Source organism: Jaculus jaculus, chromosome 1 (assembly GCF_020740685.1).
Source record: "Jaculus jaculus isolate mJacJac1 chromosome 1, mJacJac1.mat.Y.cur, whole genome shotgun sequence".
Lineage (NCBI taxonomy): Eukaryota > Metazoa > Chordata > Mammalia > Rodentia > Dipodidae > Jaculus > Jaculus jaculus.
This window is the reverse complement of record NC_059102.1, coordinates 250,669,600-250,676,217: the sequence shown is the minus strand read 5'-3', so window position 1 is coordinate 250,676,217 and position 6,618 is coordinate 250,669,600. Positions and strand designations below refer to the sequence as shown.

The 6,618-nt window shown below is 40.7% G+C and overlaps 1 pseudogene; it reads left to right on the top strand.

The window, feature by feature from the left end:
• Nucleotides 1-4,683: 4,683 nt before the first annotated feature.
• On the top strand, nt 4,684-5,708 carry LOC101613823 (annotated as a pseudogene).
• Nucleotides 5,709-6,618: the final 910 nt, after the last annotated feature.

The window sequence follows — 6,618 nt, the reverse complement described above, 5'->3', positions numbered from 1 at the left end:
GTTGAATGATGTATTTGTTACTTTCTGCATCATTGGTGACAGCATGCTTGAAATGATTTATTTATAGGAAGGAAGTTTCATTTTGGCTCATGGTTTCATTTTAGAGTCCATTGTGGCAACAGTTGCATAACAGCTGAGGATGCTCCATCTGGGAAGGTCAGCAAGACCAAGGGCCAATATCTCCTTACTGTTTGGTTTATCAAGAGCAGAGAGGTAAGGTCACCACCAAAGACAGATAAAAACTTCAAGGCCCAGCTCCAACAATCTATTTCTGAAAGTAGGCCCCCTGTACCAATGGTTACACCATCTTCCAAACCAAGCCTATTAGCTGAGGACCCAATGTTCAAACACATGATTATGCAGGAGACATCTCGGACTCAATCCACAATAGAGTTGAAGAAAACATGCCGTATATATACGGTGGAGTATTACTCATCCATAAAAAGGAATGTGACTATATTACCTGAAGACAAGTAAATGGCACTGGATACCATCACGTTACGGGGAATAAATCACACTTAGAAGGACAAACATTGTATGTCTTCTCTTGTACATGGAAGCTAGAGCAGATAATACAGAGCAACATAGGGGTTGAATATGATCAATGTACATTGTGTGTACATGTGGAAATGTCAGATGGATGTCATACACTGATATAAGATAATCTTCTCAAACAACAAGCAAAAAAAAAAAAAATGGTAGCTAGGTGTGGTGGTACATATCTTTAATCCCAGCACTTGGGACGCATAGGTAGAAAGATGGCTGTGGTTCAAGGTCAGCCTGAGACTACATAGTGACTTGCAGGTCAGCCTGAACTAAACTGAACTAAAGTTAACCTGTACCTCAAAAACAGCAACAAAACCCAACAATAACAAAATAAATAAACTGCTTATATCAAAAGGGCTACAACAATACAAGTGAAGCAGAGAAGGTTGGAGTGGCCCATGTTTGTGGAAGAAGAGGTGCTCAGAGAATTTTATGCTTTGATGAGTTATGAGCATCCTCAGTATTTACCAATATCTCCCTGGAGAAGGTTTCCTAGAGAACCACTATAGCAGTCCTGATATCTAATCTGCCTCTTTCTCTGTAATGAATTTTGGGTTCTGGCAGCTGTAATAGACATGACTGTTCTCCTGCTAGGCACTGGGATTTCTCTTCTTGTCATTCTGATGGGTCTTGAGCCTCCCCAGTATTCTCCACCATCTGTTAAACAAAATATGAAAAGAAAAGAAAATGTCTCTAACCAAGAGTAACAGCAGCATGAAGCAAAGGTGATAAACATAAATAAGAGGAAGCCAAGAGCTTAATACTAAAGGTGACTTCTAACTTGCACTCCAGGGCACAGGTAACTTGTTGGAAGAAGGAGAAGAATTTAAGGGCCATAGGATTTTCTATAATTCCACCCAAAGGGAAAAAAAAATCTTTTTTTTTTTTTTTTCCTGGTAGATACAATGAATTTTCTTTTCTTGCCCATCTCCATCATTTCTACCACCAAAGGTCCTTATGTACTGAAATTCTACATCATGTCCTGGAGCATCTTGAAAAGGCACTATTATAAACCCTGCCTGGGGAGTGACAAAGTGACAACACAGGAACAGGAAAGCACACTATTAAACAAGGTGGAGTCTTGCCAAAGGGCATGGCTAGCTAGAGGACACCAGTGAGAAAAGAAATACAAGTAGATGAGCCTTTTGTATCCTTTCAGACCTCAGTCACAGAAAGTCCCATCCATAGAACAACCAATCCTCAGACCACAGAGGAAGTTGTGACCAGCATGCAGGGGATGCCATGTTGAGGATTTCCAGCAGAAGATGAAGATATCCCTCTCAGATGGAAGGCGATATCAACTTAACTTGAATTATCAGCCTTGCTTCCATATACAGAGATGGCTACCAAAGACAATTGAGGGTGAGGAGAAAAAAAAATCACATTCTTACAAACAGTTTTTCTATTTATTTCTCAGTTTACTTTTTGATATCCCCCATTTTTTTTCTTTTAATGAGAGAGAGAGGGAATTGTCATGACAGGGTCTCAGCCACTGCAATTGAACTCCAGGCACATGTGTCAGCTTGTGCTCATGTGCAACCTTGTGCTTACATCACCTTGTGTGTCTGGCTTACACGGGATCTGGAGAGTCAAGCATGACTCCTTAGGCTTTACAGACAAACACTTAACGACTGAGCCATCTCTGCAGCCCTGATTTTGCCTTTTCATTTATAACTTTATACTTTATTTGTTCAGTGACTTTGCTTTGGCTTATATCTAGTCTGAAGAGGATAATTTGTTGTTCTTTTTCTCTCTGTGTCCCTACTCATTATATTTTTACTATAATTTGTTATACCTCTAATCCACAGACTTTACTCCTAGTTCATACTTGATTCCCTCCTTTCCGCTTTTCTTATTCTATATTTGTTTCATTAATCAATTATATTCTTCTTTTTACAATGTTACCAACTGCAGTTTTTCCAATTAGTACTAGTGCTCTGAAACTCACCAGGGACAGAAGTGAACTATTTATCTTCTTAGTGACTCATGGAACCATATCTGAAATTTTCACATGACTGTCTACAAAACAAGCTTTAACAAACAGAAAATATATATATATATATTTCTTTCCTTTCCGATCATATTGGAACAAAGCTAGAAGCAATAACAAAAAATCATAAAATCTACACAAATATTTTAGACTGAATAATAAGCTTCTGAATAAAGTGTAGTTCTTTAGAAAAATAAATAAATTTGAATTTTTTCAAAACAAAAAGTCCTAGCCAGGCGGGAGAGATGGCTTAGCGGTTAAGCACTTGCCTGTGAAGCCTAACAACCCTGGTTCGAGGCTCGACTCCCCAGGACCCACGTTAGCCAGATGTACATGGGGATGTACACATCTGGAGTTAGTTTGCAGTGTATGGAGGCACCGGTGTACCCATTCTCTCTTTCTATTTGCCTTTCTCTCTGTGTCTGTCACTCTCAAATAAATAAATAAAAGCAAACAAACAAACAAAACTTCAAAAAAGTCCTAGCTAATCTAATCCAAAAAAGAAAAGATCTAATTACTTTAATTACAGATAAAAATGAGGTGCTATAATGGGATCCAATAAAGCAAAGAGAATCAGCAAGGAATATATTGAAATCATGTTCGAAAAACTTAATGTACACCCAGGCATGGTGGTACATGCCTTTAATTCCAGCACTCAGGAGGCAGAGGAGGTAGGATCACCATGAGTTTAAGGCTACCCTGCAACTACATAGGGAATTCCAGGTCAGGCTGGGCTAGAGTGAGACCCTACCTTGAAAAACAAAAACAAAAACAAAAATTAAAAAATAAATAAAACCTAATGTACAGAAAAAGTAGTTTTTGTTTTTGTTTTTTTTTTAAATATTTATTTATTTATTTATTTGAAAGAGGGAGAGAGAGAATGGGCACACCAGGGCCTCCAGCCACTGCAATGAACTCCAGACACATGTGCCATCTTGTGCATCTGGCTTATGTGGGTCCCAGGGAATCAAACCTAGGTCCTTTGGCTTTGCAGACGAGTACCTTAACCACTAAGCCATCTCCCCAGCCCAAAAGTAGTTTTTTTCTTAAGCATATATTTCTTACCAAAATTTATTCAAGAAGATATAAACAACTTAAACAAACCTTTAATAAGCAACAGGGTTTATGAAGTAATTACAACATCCCCTAAAAGAAAAACCCAGAACTGGACAAATTCATTGCTGAATTCCGCTCTGAACATTCAGGAAGATCAAACACCAATGCTCTTCAAAGTGCTCTGAAAAATAGAAAGGGAAGGAATACTACTAAATGAATGAATGAAGCCATTTTTACCTTAATACCCAAAGCAGATAAGAACATAACAAAAAGAAAACTGTAGTCTAATTCCTCTGATGAAAATAGATGGGAAATTTCTCAACAAAATACTTGCAAACTAAACTCAAGATCATATTAAGCAGTTAGGTGTTATAGAACATGCCTCTAATACCAGGATTTAGGAAATGGAACCAAGAAGATCAGAAGTTCAAGATAATCCTTTGCTACATGGCAAGTTTGAAGATAGTTTGGCTTATACAAGGCCCTGTATCCAAAAACTTAAAAAAAAAAAAAAGACACAGAAAAGAACATTAAAGTGATCATGCATTATAATCACGTTGGTTTCATCCAAAGATTCAAGCTTGGTTTACCATATGCAAGTCAATAATTATATTTTAATATAAAAATAAAAATCACAAATCTTTACGATACTAGAAGTAGAAGGAATTTTTCTAAGCATAGTAAAGTCTATATACAATAAACCGATAGTCAACATTATGCTAACGGGGAAATTTGAGAGCATTTACACTGTAATCTGGAAGTAGCTGGGGTGTCCTTTCTTTCTACTCTTCTCCAAGACAGTGCTGAAGCCTTAGCTTGTGCAGTGAGACAAGAGAAAGACATAAAGGGGATACAAAGGGGAAGGGGACAGGACAAATTATCCCTGTTTGCAGATAACAAAATGCTTTGCTTAAAAGACCCTAAAGACTCCACCAAAAAGTCTTAAATCTGGCAAATAATTTCAGTAAATTGTCAGGATACAAAAACATATAAAAATCATATATAAAAAGCATGAAGACTTCCTCGCTGGAGTCCACCAGGCTCCAGAGGTCCAAGTCTCAGAGGCCCTGCCCTGGTCAGATGGCACAGACATGTCCGAACAAAGTAAGGACCAGAGCGACCCTAACTTTGTAGCTGAGGCCCCCACCTCCGAGAAGCACTGCAGTCCTGGGGCTCCAGGGATGCTCCTGCCTCCCGCCTCTGAGGTTACAACCCTCGCGGGGCCACCGAGCGCTCCCCAAGGCCAGACAGCATCCCCGCAGGCTGCGCCACCTCCCTGGGAGCTGGGCGAAGAGGACGACCCCAAGGCCTTGCAGCAGGCTGCCAGGAGGGCCGCGCCCAGCAACTTCAGAGTCCGGCCCAGCCGACCCCAACGCCGCCATCCCAGGCCCAGCTGGTGCAGAAGGCGCACGAGCTGATGTGGTACGTGTTGGTGAAGGACCGGAAGAGAATGGTCATCTGGTTTCCAGACATGGTGAAGGATGTCATGGGCAGTTACAAGAAATGGTGCCGAAGCATCCTCAGGAGCACCAGCCTCATCCTCGCCAGTGTTTGGACTGCACCTGCGGCTAACCAGCCAGCACACTGTGGAGTTTGCGCTGGTGAAAGCGCTCAGCCCCAAGAGCTGGACCGGGTGGCGTCAAGCAACCCTATGTCCATGACAGGCCTCCTGCTCATGATCCGGAGCCTCATGTACGTAAAGGGCCATGGGGCCCGAGAGAGTGCGGTCTGGAACATGCTGTGCATACTGGAGCTACGTGTCTGGAAGAAGCACTCCATCTTCAGAGATGTGAGAAAGCTTATCACAGAGGAGTTGGTCCAGCAAAATGATTTGAAGTACCAGGGAGTCCCCCACCTTGAGGCCCCTGAGTACGAGTTCTTCTGGGGCTCCCGAGCAAGCAGAGAAATCACCAAGATGCACATCATGGAGTTCCTGGCCAGGGTCTTTATGAGAGACCCCCAGGCCTGGCTTTCCAGATATAGAGAAGCTCTGGAGGAGGCCAGAGCTCTGAGGGAGGCTAATCCCGCCGCCCACTGCCCCGCAGCAGTGTCTCTGAGGACTAGCAAGGTCTGGTGGCAGATTAGTAGTTTCTGACCCACACCAGGGCTGTGTAAGGGTGGGGCTGGGTCATTAGAGTATTCAGGATTTGCAGTGAAGTATTTCAGTGTAACTTTTATGTTTTCAGTACAGTGCTTTTATACCTTTTAACGCAATTGTTGTATTAATTTGGGTACTATGAAGTAAGTAGTGGTTAGGATTTCTGCATGTTTGTTTATAAGTAAACAAAGTTGGTGCTTTCCCATTTGTGTTATCTTTCTTGGATTTTTTTTTTGCACAAAAGATATGCTAAATTTATGAAATACATTGAGAAATTTTCCATGTTATTTTATATGGGATTGATGATGTGTATTGGCATAGAGCTCCTACAAAGTTTGAAGGACTAGCCAGCAATGCTGGCAGACAAATCAGAAGTCAAGACTCTTCTCCACATGACATTGCAGGGCACAGGAAGCATCCATGTGGAATGGACTGGTTTGAACTGGCACGATCTCAGTGTGGCATTTGGCACATTTTACTAAACTCGTGTACAACCCCACCATGAATAAATCTTAAGTAAGTATCAGAAAAAAAAAAAAGCATGAAAACTAGCTTTTCTGTATATCAGTTACTAACTTGCTAAGAAACGAATTAGGAAAAATATGCTATTAATAATACGCTCAAATAAATACCTGTGAATAGTCCTAACTAAGGAGCCAAAAATCTTCTATAATGAAAAATTTATGACTTTGGAAAAAGAAACTGAAGAAGACACTAGAAGACAAAAGACTTTCTACATTCATGGACTGCCTAAAGTGAGAGAATTAATATTGTTAAAATGGCTATATTACCAAAAGCAGGCAAGATGTTTAATTCAACTCCCATCAGTATTAAAGTAACAGATACCACAATATACTATAGAACTGTAATTACACAGATACCATGTACTGGTACATTAACATCTAGACCAATGGATACAGAACCCAGG